This window comes from Lactuca saligna, chromosome 3, assembly GCF_052625555.1.
Source record: "Lactuca saligna cultivar CGN05327 chromosome 3, ASM5262555v1, whole genome shotgun sequence".
Lineage (NCBI taxonomy): Eukaryota > Viridiplantae > Streptophyta > Magnoliopsida > Asterales > Asteraceae > Lactuca > Lactuca saligna.
In genome coordinates, this window is record NC_136419.1 from 135,228,206 (window position 1) to 135,242,804 (window position 14,599).

At 39.1% G+C, this 14,599-nt stretch overlaps 1 pseudogene; it reads right to left on the reverse strand.

Annotated features, from left to right (window-relative positions):
• Positions 1-7,945: 7,945 nt before the first annotated feature.
• LOC145035997 (auxin response factor 11-like) lies at positions 7,946-11,220 on the reverse strand (annotated as a pseudogene).
• Positions 11,221-14,599: the final 3,379 nt, after the last annotated feature.

Here is a 14,599-nt window from a genome sequence, read left to right on the forward strand (position 1 = left end):
GAACCTTGTACAGTTTTGAAAACTAAAATTTTTTAGTTGACCAAAACACTCCGTGAATGGAGTTCAACTTTTCTGATGAAAGCTATTAGAAACATTTAGTTGTGTTCTTGGTGTTTTAACTTGTATCACCTCCTTTAAACTTAAGAAAACATGAAAATGTAGAGGTATGAACTCACATTGAGTGATTTTGGTGGATGGATGTTGGAGAAGAGAAGTGTTCAACTCAAGAACACTTGAAGGATTACTTTGAAGATTCAAGAATCTAACACGATAATGATGGAGTTTGTGTAAGCAATCAATGATTTGAGTAAGATGAATTGTAATTATCACAAGGAGGATGAATTATACTTACCAAGAGTGTGAGGAAGCTTGATGATCAGCCTTGGAATCTCGAAATTGATGGAGAAAGTTAGAGAGAAAAGTTGAGTTTGATCTTTGGTGAAATGAGAGCAAGGGAGTGAGAATGAGGAGAGAGGATGAGTGTCCAGCTCTAAGAATGTGGGAGAGGCTGATAATTGAGTGGGAAGGTACAAGGAAGTGACAAGCTATGGTTGTGTGGTGTGTGGGTTAGTCATGGAGTTGGTATGGGAGGTTGCTTGTGTCATAAACTAAAGAAAAATCAACACTCCACCTCTTGAACTTCCCCCACTCTTCTTGGATAAGTTTTGCATAAAAAATGTGATTAATTAAGACATATGGGTCTTAATATGTTAAAATAAAGTTTTGGGTGAAAATCCCGCTTTAAAATGATTAAAAAAATGGGCTTAAAATGAAGTCGTAGTCAAAAACCAGGAAGAATGGGTTTTTCCTGGGAAGCCCTTCGGATCAGGCCCTAGAGGCTCCGGGCTTCGGATCCTGAGGCTAGAGGCGTCGAGCTTCAGGTCTGGGGCTTAGGCTTCAGATTCTGAGGCTTAGTCCTTGGGCTTCGGTTATGGGGCTTAGGCTTCGGATTCTAAGGCTCAGTCTTCGAGCTTCGGATCTGAGGCTATTTTTCTCGTTATTACTCCGTTTCAAGCCGTTTTTGACCCGGTTGGTCGGGATGACCCGAATGACTACAAAAAGTTATGAGAACTTTTGAGAGAGGTTTGGGATAGATTTGAAATAGAGAGATATAGAGAGAATAGGATTGAGGGAGGTTTCATTTGTGACATTTTTGAGTGACCGGCTTCTCAATGCAAGGTCCGTAGACCCCATTAAGCCATGTTTTAGTGTCCTACACACTCCCGATGAGTGTGTAATAGTATTTTATCGCTTTGGTTCAATGTTAGGATTATCACGGCTATGGAAATTCAAACTTACGAATTTTCCAATTGATGTTTTCTCATTAAAATAGCGGGTTGTTTAGTAAATACACAATGTAAACCCTAATATACAAGGGCTAATTGAGTCATCCGGTTTGACTTGTTGACTTTGTTTGATTTTGACTTGACTCGAAATTGACTATTGTCACAACCATGGTGCTTGCCCTCATACTATCTACACAGATCACAAGAGCCTGAGGTATTTGATGGATCAACCGAATCTGAAGATTAGGCATCATAGATGGTTGGATGTGGTGAAGGATTATGATTGTGAGATCCTTTATCACCCGAGGAAGGAAAACGTGGTGTCCGATGGTCTCAGCCTCAAGGAAGCCGCGGCTCCGATCAGGAATATGTGTTTGAGGATGAAAATGATTACCCTTCTCTTAGAATAGATTCGAGTGGCCTAGGTAGTGGATATGAAGGAAGAGTGCCAAAAGAGTGAGCACATAGTGGGTAAGGTGGCTTCCTTTGATTATGATAGCCGGAGGTTATTGAACCTCCATCGGAGGGTGTGAGTTCCAAATTTGGGTGGTGCGCATCAAGTTTTGAGGGAGGAGGCGCACCATTCGAGATCTCTATTTATCCCGGAGCAAAAAATATGTATAAAGATCTCCATCTCGACTAGTGGTGGCCATGCATAAAGCAAGATGTAGCCTGGTATGTGGAGAGGTGATTAACATGCATGAAAGTTCCATTGGGAGTTCCTATTTGAAAATGGGAATAGATTATGATGGATTTCATCACGAATTTATCCTAGATGACGCACGTAGTGGACTCATTTTGGGTCATCCTGGATTGACTGACCAAGAGCGCGCATTTCATTTTGAATTAGGAGAGTATTTCAGCGGAGAAGCTGACATAGATCTACATTTGGGAGGTGGTGGCATGTCATGGGGTGCTAGTTTTTGTGATCTCTGATAGGGATGTTTGATTTACTTCCAGGTTCTCGAAGAGATTCCATGAGGAGTTGGGTACTTGTCTACATTTCAACATAAATTTCCACTCGCAGAGTAATGGACAGAGTGAGAGGACTATCTATACCTTGGAGGATATGCTGTAGGCATTTGTTATGGATTTTGGTGGGAGTTGGGATATGCATCTTCCTTTGGCGGAATTTTTGTTGGGGATTTACATTGAGGACTATCTATAACAAGTAACGACATTTATCCAATAACATTGATCGAGCTCCTTTCGAGATGATATATGGGACGAAGTGTAGGACCCCAATTTGTTGGGGAGAGGTTGGTCAGTAGGTCATGGGGAGTACCAAGGTGGTAGTCAAGATGACATAGTTGATTCATCAGGTTCACACTAGAGTTCAGACAACTTAGAGCTGACAAAAGAGTTACGTGGATACACATCGGTCGGATATGGAATTTCAGCTTGTGGACATGGTACTACTGAAGGTGTCACTTTGGAAAGGTGTTATCCGATTAAAAAAGCAGTGTAAGGTGGGCCCCAGGTATATTGGTCATTTCAGGGTATTATCCCAGGTGTGCAGGGTTGCATATCGTTTGGGTCTGCCATCGAAGCCCAGTAAGATCCATAGTACTTTTCATGTCTCATAGGTGCAGAAGTGTTTGGTTGTTGATTCCACAGTGGTTCCTTTTGAGGATAATCAGGTGGATGACTGACTGAATTACATTGAGAGATCGGTGGTGATCCTTGAATGGAAGAAGAAAACCTTGAGGAACAAGGTTGTGGGATTAGTGAAGGTGTAGTGGCTGCACTGAAAGGGTTCTGATTGGACGTGGGAGCCTGAGGAAGAGATAATGGAACATTACCAAGAGTTATTTTCGACAGCGGATTTCGAGGACGAAGTCTAATTCCAGTGGGGGACAACTGTATCACTCGATTTAAGGTACTTTTCACTTTTGACCCTTGTTGCGTAAATAGTTTGCAAGTTTGGTCCTTAGGGGGCATTTTTGCCATTTTTGAAAAAATGGGGTTACGCTGGGCGTACGTACCAAGTGGACAAATCCTATTATTTAGGGTTTGGACCCTATTTAAGCAACATTATGACCCATGATCCTCTCATTTCTTAGCCTCCTTTACATTTTGAGCCCTATTTTGAAACCCTAGCCCATCTTGAGAATATTTGACCCTCTTTGTGTGGTTTTGTTGTGTGTTGGTGAGCTTTGAGGATGAAAAGCATAGAAGAAGGATCTTTCATCAAATGAGAGCTTGTAGATCTAGATTCTACTCATCATTTGTAGCTTCACTGAGGTAAAAAGCTTGGAACTTAATCATTGTATGCTTAGATCTAGTATTGATGGAGTTTTAGCCATCTTGGTCCCATGAATGAGATCTAGTGGAAATTCTTCTGCTCCAGAAGTTAGGAGCTTCTTATCTTGATGTTTTTGAGGTCCCTAGACCATAAAATTAGCATCTTGATGGTTGTTAATCAACCATACATGTGTTTCTGTCCATTTGGTGGAAGTAGAATGCTTAATCTAGGGGTTGGGATCATTTGAGTTATGTAAAGGCTCCAAGTTAAGGACTTTATAGAATAAGATGTTCCACAAGGCTTGGATCTGTAATTCGGACATGTAGAATGCAAGCATTAAGTACTTAAGAAAAAAATGCTTAATTCTTGCGTATGTTGGGTGTACGCAATCGTACGTGTCCGAGTCCTCGATCATGCACATGACCTAGTACGCCGGGCATGTGTCTGGTACGTGCAGCATACCATGCCTGGTCTTGGGCTTTGCAGTTTGGGCCATTTTAGGCAATTACGGTTTTGGGATTTGTTGAGCCACTATTCTTTCCGAACTTAGGCCATTTTTAGGCTTTGGGCCTTCTTGGATTTGGGCCCATAATGGGATTTGGGTATCATGTAACGTCCTAAAAATTAAGGCCAAAAATTTCATTTTTAATTATAATAAAAACCATCCTTGAAAACATATCCATGAAGCATAATAAAATCCAGTATCATCAAACATCCAAATACATCAGAGTAAAGTAAACTACGAAAAATCGTGGTGTGTGTGATTCGATCACCCCAAGCTCTTCCCCTTGGATCCAAAAGGACCTGAAACATAAAGTGAAAACTGTAATCACAAAGCTTAGTGAGTTCCCTAATAAACCACATACTATACATAACAAACACATAACAGGCCCACCGGGTATCGAGCCCTGCTCGAAACAATTACATTTGTAAATAATTGGCCCCGCCCGTCATCGGGCCCACCCATCATTGGTCCCCACCCGGTATACATACAAAAACACATAAACACATGCAAGAATCACATAGATAAATAGCATACAAGATAAACATTAGGCCCCACCCGATATACATATCAGAAATCATAAATGCAGAGTCACGCAGACAACTATCATCCTAATCATACCAAACCATGGGCCAGCATTGGTGCCTTCGACCCGCTGAATATAGTGAGGAAAACTCACCTCAAACTCCTGAATTTCTTAGGTAAATACTCGGACTGCTGATCCAAAAAAAATCTTCGTGCTATCACAAACAAATAATATCCAATCAATAACTGGGATAAAAACCAAAACTGGAATCCTAGTCCAATTATACAACACTCACGGTAAAAATACCATTTTACCCCTTCCTAACTTGGCCCAAAATTTAATGCCCAATCTAAAAGCACCAAAAAGCCCACTAAGACCCAACTTTGTAATTAGGCCCAAAACCCATCACATACCTAATTCTAATAAGTCACAAGGCCTATCCATAGCACGGGCCAAACCGAGAAAGTCAACCGATGTCAATGGTGTCCGAGTATCCCCGACGTAATCAGGTTTACGCCCATCGTTCTATGAGGACTCCTAGTACACGCTGCATATAAGCTGGGTACGCCCAACGTACTACCCAACAAGCCAGGATCGGGAACCGGGCATCGTACACTCAACATACACATACGTACGCCCAACGTATGTGCCTATTAAGCACTTTTCCATTAAGTGCGTTATACTTGCAACCAAAAGCCCAAAATTCAGATGTAAGTATTATCAAACATCTTAAGCCATAAAGTCATGAACCTGGATCCTTTGCATGGCTCAAAAGGACCTAAAACTCACTTTTAGCATTCTACATCCACCATAATGACCTAAACTCATGCATGGTTGATCCACAACCATCAATATGCTAACTTTATAGACTTAGGACCTCAAAAACATCAAGAGAAGCAACTCCTAACTTCTTGAGTGGAAGGAATGCATTAGACCTCATCATATGACCAAAATGGGACCAAAACTTCATAAAGACTATATCTAAGTAAAAAAAGGAGGAAGTTCCAAGCTTTATACTTGAATGAAGCTGGAAATGATGTGTGAAATCTAGATCTACAAGCCACCCTTTGATCAATGGTACTTCTTCCAATTTCTTCTTCTTCTTCAAGTCTCACAAATACACACTATAACACACACAAGAGGGGTCAAATATCTTCAAAAGGGGCTAGGGTTTCAAAATGCGACTTAAAGGGCTTTGGAGGTTGAGAAATGAGAGATCTAAGGTTCATAATGTTGTTTAAAATGGGCCCAAACCATAAATTTAAGGGTTTTCCCCCTACATACGTACGCCCTGTGTACGAGGAGTACACCCCACGTACTGCAAGTTTGCCGGAAATGGCAAAACTGCCCTCTGGTGACCAAATCTACAAATAGTTAACATACCAAGGGTAAAAAATGAATATACCTCAAGTCGGATGTTATAAATCTCTCTTACTTGAATCAGACTTCATCCTTGAAGTCCACTGCCGCAAATAAGTCTAGGTAGCGCTCCCTCATCTCATCAAGAGGCTCCCATGTCCACTCAGACCCCTTCCAGTGCTACCGCTGCACCTTCACGAACCTAATAAATTTGTTTGTCAAGGCTTTCATCTTTCGATCAAGAATCGCTGCGGTCTCTCGATATAATTTAGGTGACCATCCACCTAAATATCCTATAGTAGGACCACTATGGAATCATCGAATAAGTATTTGCGAAGCTGTGAGACGTGAAAAATGCTATGGATTCGACTAAGCTACTTGGGAAGATCCAAGTGAAAAACAACCCGAACCACCTGACTTGAAACTTTAAAAGGAAAGATGTACCTGGGACCCAACTTGCCTCTCTTCCTGAGTCGGATGACACCTATGCAAGGAAACACCTTCAGGAGAAACATATCTCTAACCTGGAACTCTAGGTCTGACCGACACTTGTCGGAATAGGTATTCTGCCGACTCTGTGTTGTTTGAAGTCTACTCCGAACCTGTTGAATCAGTTCGGTAGTCATGAGTACCACTTCGGTACTCCCCTAATTCGCTGACCGACCTCACCCTAGAATATCGGGGTTTTGCATGTTCACATATAACATCTCAAAGGAGGCTGATTGATGCTGACATGATAGCTATTGTTATACAAAACTCCACCAAAGGGAGATACGTATCCTAACTCCCACCAAAGCCCAACACATACGCCCGAAGCGTACCCTCCAAGGTCTGGATAGTCCGTTCACTTTGTCCATCAGTCTGCGGGTGGAAGGCCGTGCTGAAGTGCAGATGTGTACCCAACTCCTCATAAAACCTCTTCCAAAACATGGAAGTAAACTGGATGTCCCTGTCTGAAACCACTAAAAATGATACCCTATGTTGTGCCACAACCTTCCTGATATATATGTCGACCAACATCTCCGCAAAGATACTCTCCTGAACTGGAATAAACTGTACGCTCTTGGTCAATCGATCCATGATGATCCAAATCGAATCCACTCCACATGCTGTTCGAGGCAACTTTGTGATGAAATCCATGGTGATGTCCTCCCATTACCAAATGGGAATATTTAATGGTTGCATCTTTCCATGAGGCTGCTGATGCTCTTCCTTGACTTTCCTACAAGTCATGCACCTCTCTACATACCAAGCTACATCCCGCTTCATACAGGGTCACCAATCAACAGGGTAGAGGTCTCTATATATCTTTGTCGCCCCAAGATGAATGGATAATCTCAACTTGTGTGCATCATTCATCAAAACCTGATGCACACCACCCCAATAAGGAACCCACACCCTCCAATGGAGAGTCAATAACCCCAGTTATGATAATCGAAGGACGGCACCACTACTACAAAAACAAGCTTTTATGACACGCAATGTGTGTCCTAAAACGCTCAGACGACACACAAATGCGTGTCAAGGAAGGCCATGTCATAACAAAAGACGACACGCTTTTGCGCGTCGTCAATTTACGACATGTATTTATGACACACAATTACGACACACATTTACGGCATGTATTTGGAACATACATTGTGTGTCAAGGAAGGCCCTGTCATAAAGGAAGAAAACATGTATTTGCGTGTTATAACCTTACAACACGCATTTAGGGCACGCATTGCGTATCATTAAAGCCCCTGTTATAAGTGAAGATGACATGCATTTGTGTGTCATAAACTTCAACAACCATTTACGATATGCATATACGACGTGTCTTTATGATACTCATTTATACATAATACGAAAATATATAAAGAAATATATACCAAAACAATCAATTTCATCCAATAACATGTCAAAAAATTGTAATAAATTGATATTAAGGGGATCTGATTGTACATTGTTTTTGAGAGGTTTTCCCTAACTATATAACCTAATGCTAGTTTGCTATTAACGGGCACCTTCTTTTTTCAGATATCATGTCAAAAAAATCCTCCATATCGTTGGTTTCGCACCGGTTCCTTTCGTGAATAAACAAATGGAGTGACTCCTCTTTTTTCAGTAGCAAGAATACCGAGGTGCATGCTTCTGCTTGAAAACTAAAGATGACATGGAGTTATGTTGTTGACCAGCACGTTTGACTCCAAACATGTAATTCCCTACTTTGCCCCTATAATTACATTTAAATGATCACATAGTAAAACAAAGAAAATGGTATGTTAGTCTTTTAGATGTTTGAAAAACATTTAAACATTGCAATTATTACCTAAGGAATACAAATGAATCCCTAACCACCAATCTTTTAGCAATAACAAAAGTACTCCATCCTGTTGTAAGAAAATGCCTTTGCGGTTGACCTAGTCAACCAAAAAAAGATCTTACTTCTAAATTTCTATAAAAACACAAATATATGTATTATGTACTAACATATAAAGTATAAACATGAGAACATAATGAATGACCTCTAAATATATGCTTAAATCGCCACTCAATCCCATGAAGATCTTTAGCTACATGTTCTTGAGTAGGAGTAGGCTGAGACATGTGCTAAATAAAAATACTTCAAAAAAATAGAATATTAAACTGTTGAAAACGTATGAAACTAGAAGTAAAGAAAGAGAGTGAAATTACCAATGTAGGAAGGCATTCATTTGCGTGTTTTCTGAGCACTGAAAACCACCATGAGTGCTTGTGTTTGAAGTTGTTAAGACTTTGTTGAAAGAGTGGATAATTGCCTTTTGAGGGTAATCAATGCATTTATCAAGACTAGTAGGATCACTTTGCTATTCATTATTAGAAAAGAAAACAGTTACAAAAGGTTATAAATTATATATAAAGAATTTAATATATGAACTCTTACATCTGCTTCTAGAAGAAGAGTGATTTAAGCATAAACTTCACTTGTATCTATTTCACCCTATAATAGTAACAAAATCTAGATTCTAAAACTTCGTAATCCAAATCACATTGTAAGAATAACATGTGGACATACTTACCAAAAGCTAAGTATAAACAACACGACATAGAATCTTTGATTTGAGATTGAAGTGAGGAACACACTGATCGATTTCTTGATTGTTGGATTCCTATAGCTGAGCAAAAGCTATATATAATTAATATTTAAGAAGAAGAATAGAATTTGAAGGTCAAAAGAATGTTGAAAATATAAAAATCTTTGAAGGAAATTAGCAAGTTTATTATACTTGCTCCATGTGGTCTTGAGGAAAGTAGAAAACTCTTTCTCAATCTCTTGGAACATCTACTAGTGGACCCACACATGCCTTCCATAGCTACTTATATAGTAGATCTTCCATTGCTCATAATCGAATCAAACGACAGATCCACATAGAATATAACACTTTCAGCATAATAGATTATAATAGAAAACAATATATCAATATAAAACAAAAATCATTGAAGGAAAATACTTCTTCCAACACATTATCAGAGTCCAATTTTGATTTTGAAATCGTATTCTTATTGTCCCATGAACACGTCAATAACATATTCAAACAAAAACCCGAAGAATAATATTCAACAAAATTATCATAGCCCTGAAAATGATCAAATGAATAAATAGGCAAAGAAGTTTCGCCTTCAGGTGAGAGAGATGTTGACCCTCGATTCTCCATGGTCAAAACGTAAATTAAATAACACAAGCAACTCAAATTATTATATTACATAAATCTCTATAAACATAATCCTCCAAAACCATTCAATTCGCCAAATTATATTCATACTTCCTCATATAAGACCTAGATCAGTCTCCTTCCTTTCTCTGCAAATCACACATGATTAGTAAGAATTTGTAACTTTAGTAGTAGTAGTAGTTTACATACAGCTTGACCAATTAAAGACTGACACCTACTAAGCAACACAAAATATAACATGGCAGCAGGTAAGGTTGAGGTTGAGGTGAATATTATCACAAAATATAACCCACAGTGGAAACCAAACATTTTATTATTGTCAAAGAACACTTCAGTTGCAATTATGTTAATAGCTCCAAACCCAAACATGTATAATAGTTTCTTCTAGAAATCACGATGGGACCCAGCTTTGCAACAACTTGCACCCAACCTCCTGTTATGAATCCAAAGCAATATTTAATAGAAAAATCAAGATTCAAATGAATGGATAGGGACGAGTGTGGGAAATAAGAATGAGACTGTTTTAATCCACGTGAATCGTATTATGCACCTAGCTATCTTGTTTACCTATACATACAATTAAACAACTTTAATAAGGGTACATAACGAGTGGACTATGTTCACTGCAAACTAGCTAATAATTTTAAAGACTAGTGCATGTGTGGTGTAGTGTTAATTTAAAACAGAAAGCAAGCAAGTGAAAATCCATCATATCAGTAAAGATTAATTAACTTCAAAAAGTGAATTTAATTTTCATAACACTAGTAAAGTACATAATATGTATTAGAAAGCTAAAAGAAGAGGTTGAAAGTTACATGTGCATTATTTCCCTCTAGCAGCCATCCTCTTTCGTATTTCATGTGCAATGTTAAATATCTCAAGGGTAGGTTGGCTGCACACATAACACTTTTTCTTCTTTGCATAATGATGTACAATAAATACATCACAGATTCCAAATAAGTCCCCTCCTTGTATGTATTTATACCAATCCTCTCTCTCTATTTCTATATATATATATATATATATATATATATATATATATATATATATATATATATATATATATATATATATATATATATATATATATTGTTATTTCATCAATACAATGCAGAAAAAAAAAACCTGGACATCAATTAGCTTTCCTGTTTGTATTCCCGTTTTGCCCTTAGACCCAAGAACAAGCAACGAAAATAACCAAGATAAAAGAAAGTAAATAGAGAATGAAGAACAATAGATTTAACGTGGTTCAACAATAACTTGCTTACATCCACAAGAAGAGAGAAAACTTTTGTATTAGGTTAAGAAGCAATTTACCTCACTTTTTGTTCCCCTGTTACAAAACTTACATGCATTTCTCTTTACAGTTGAAATCAGCATATAAGCAAACTTACATGGGCCTACAAATATTGGGCTATTAACTGGGTCATTTAACCCAAAATAGTTGGGCTGACCCAAGTCAACTCAAGCTAAGATCTTTGGGCTGACCACTTACAATTCTCCACCTCGAACAACATTTGATAGACCTCAAGTTTTGGACGATACACAAAATAAGAAATTGCACACCTTGATATGTATAACTCAATCCGGCTGAACCATTTGACCATGGTTGCCTATGTACCTACATTTACGATCAAGCCACCGTAGTTCACTTCACTGGGTGAAAACTCCAACTTACCCTGACACCGCCCCACAATTTCATTACCCTCAAGGGCAATCAACACTGATTAATGTTAAGCAACTGCAAGCAATGGTTAAACTTGCCACCTGGTACTGCTTGGTTAACATGTATGTTGGGTTCTCATCAGTGTGCACCTTCATAAGAGAAATATCAGCATCCTCTATGACATCCCGCACAAAATGATATCTGACATTTATATGTTTGGTACGAGCATGATTAACTTGATTCTTAACTAAGTGAATTTCACTTTGACTATCACACCACAAGTCTACACAATCTTGCACAAACCCCAAATCATCTAAAAAGCCCCACAACCACAGTGCTTCCTTACACCTTCTGGTATAGCCATATACTCAGCTTTTGTAGTAGAAAGTGCTATTGTTGCTTGTAGCATCGATCGCCAACTAACTGGATCACCATGTATTTTGAACACATAACCAGTAGTAGATCGACATCTATCCAGATCACTAGCATGATCTGAATCCACAAATCTAGTAATTTGACATGTATTTCCACCAAAGCATAAACCAATATCAATGGTTCCTTTCAAATATCTCAAGACCCGTTTCACTGCTTCCCAATGTGCCTTCTCTGGGTTCGCCATGAACCTGCTGACCACACTGACCGCTTGTGAAATATCTGGATGTGTACACACCATGACATACATCAGACTGCCAACTGCACTGGCATAAGGCACACGCCCCATGTATGTCTTATCTTCTACCGTAGAAGGATATTGTCTACTAGATAACTTAAAATGTAGAGCCAATGGAGTTACCACTAACTTGGCATCTTGCATCCCGAACATCGTAATGACCCGCTCAATGTAGCCTTTTTGGCTCAAGAAGAATTGATGTTTCGTCCTCTCTCTTCTAATCTCCATACCCGATATTTTCTTGGCAATTACCATGTCCTTCATCTCAAACTCTTTACCAAGTTGAGATTTCAGCCTATCTATCTCCACCTTGCTCTTCGAAGTGATAAGCATTTCATCCACAAACAAAAGAAGATAAATTTAATCACCTCCATGAAGCTTCCGCATGTAAACACAACAATCATACAAACTTCTGGAGAACCCATGCTTCAGCATGAAAGAGTCAAACCGCTTGTACCACTGTCGAGGAGATTGTTTCAATCCATATAGTGATTTCCTCAAGTGACATACCTGACTATCCTTATCAACATCCTTGAATCCATCAGGTTGATGCATATAGATTTCCTCATCTACTTCTCTGTGCAAGAAAGAGGTTTTTACATCGAGTTTTCCAGCTCCAAATCACCATGAGCATCAATACTAAACAATACTCGGATGGAAGTTTGTTTCACTACCAGAGAAAATATGTCATTGTAGTCTACTTCCTCTCTTTGTGCAAACCCCTTTGCTACTAATCTTGCCTTGTACCATGTACCACCGAGTTCGGAAGAATCCTCCTTATTCTTGTACACCTACTTACAACCAATAGCTTTCTTTCCTACGGGTAATGGGACCACCTCCCACGTTTGGTTCGAAGAGATTCCATCTCTTCTTCCATAGTAGCCAACAAACTCTTATTACTGCTATTCTGAAGAGCTTCCTTGAAGGAGACCGGCTCATCTTCCTCCATCGAGAGTGCATACTCAACCAAACTTGCATGTTCGTAGTGCTTCAAGGGTTGATCCGACCCCACCTTTTGAACTTTCTTATTTGCTCGCCTCGGCCTAGTAGGGACCGAATTGTCCTTGAGCTCTTGTTTCTATGGTTCGTGTACATTTTCTTGCTGAACCGTCTCATGTTCAATATAATCGTGAATACCACCATGATCTTCCTCGTGAACACAACTAGAACCTTGTTGCTTTTAGGTTCTATATCAACTACTTGAGACTTGACCGTCTCACTGTCATCACCATTTGCGACCGTAGATTTTGATGAAGCTACATTGGAGTTATCATCAAAACTTACATCCTTACTGATTATAAACTTGGAATCTTCCAAACACCAAAGACAATAGCCTTTCACACCTGATGCATATCCCAAGAAGATTTCCTTATTGGCTCTTGCTTCAAGCCTTCCCTCACTAACATGATAATAGGCTGTGCACCCGAAGATTCTGAGTTTCTCATAATCTGCATGTTCCCCTTACCATACCCTATCGGGTATATTTCCATCTAGAGACACATGAGGAGACCGATTGATAATGTAGCAAGCTGTAGAAATCAACTCTACCCACCATTCTATGTCCAAACCAGCATATGATTGCATACACATTGATCTCTCTCGTAATGTATGATTCAGCCTTTCTATGACTCCATTCTATTGTGGAGTTTTTTTGACCGTCCAATGTCTAGCAATTCCTTCATGATCACAGTATTTCTTGAAGGCACCTTCTGTATACTCTGTACCATTATCAGATCGAAGTGTCTTCAGTTTTTTGCCTGTTCTATTCTCAACTATTGCTTTCCACTTCATAAACGTGTCAAATACCTCATTCTTGTGTTTCAGAAAGTAAATCCAAACATACCTAGAATGATCATCCACAAAAGTGACAAAATATCAGGAACCTCCCTTGGAAGTGACTGAAGCCGGACCCCAAACATCTATATGCACATAATCTAAAATTCATCTACTTTTGTGTTGGCTTGATTTGAACTGAACCCGATGTGCTTTACCATACACACGATGCTCACAAAAATCCATGCAAGGCTTCTTCAAGTTCTTCAACAAACCTTCTTTACCAAGTTGATCAAGACCCTTTTCAGACATATGCCCAAGCCATCTATGCCATAACTGAGTGCTTTCACATGGGTCACCATCACTACCATTTGTTCCAACTGCTGCACCATCTGTCACAATTGTACCTGAAAGAACATAAATGTTTCCTTGACGAATATCTTTCATTACAACCAAAGAACCACGAACAACCTTCTTTACTCCTTCCTATGTAAATATCTTACACCCACCGAAGTCCAATACACCTTCAGAGATGAGATTCTTTCGCAACTCAGGAACATGTCTCACATCCAATAAAGTTCTAACCACTCCATCATGCATGTTGATTCTAATAGAACCGAGCCCAACCGTTTTGCAGGAATGGTTATTTCCCATTACCACGGTTCCACCATCTATGCTCCTATAGTTAGTACACCACTTCCTATTTGGGTACATATGGTACGAGCAACCTGAATCAATAATCCATTTACCATAGATTTCTTCATCAAAATTGGCAAAGTAATACTCATCATTGCTTTCTTCTCCTGAGGCATAACTAGCTTCATGCTTCTCTTGTGAATTTCCTTTGTTGTTATTGTTGTTGTTGTTGTTGTTGTTG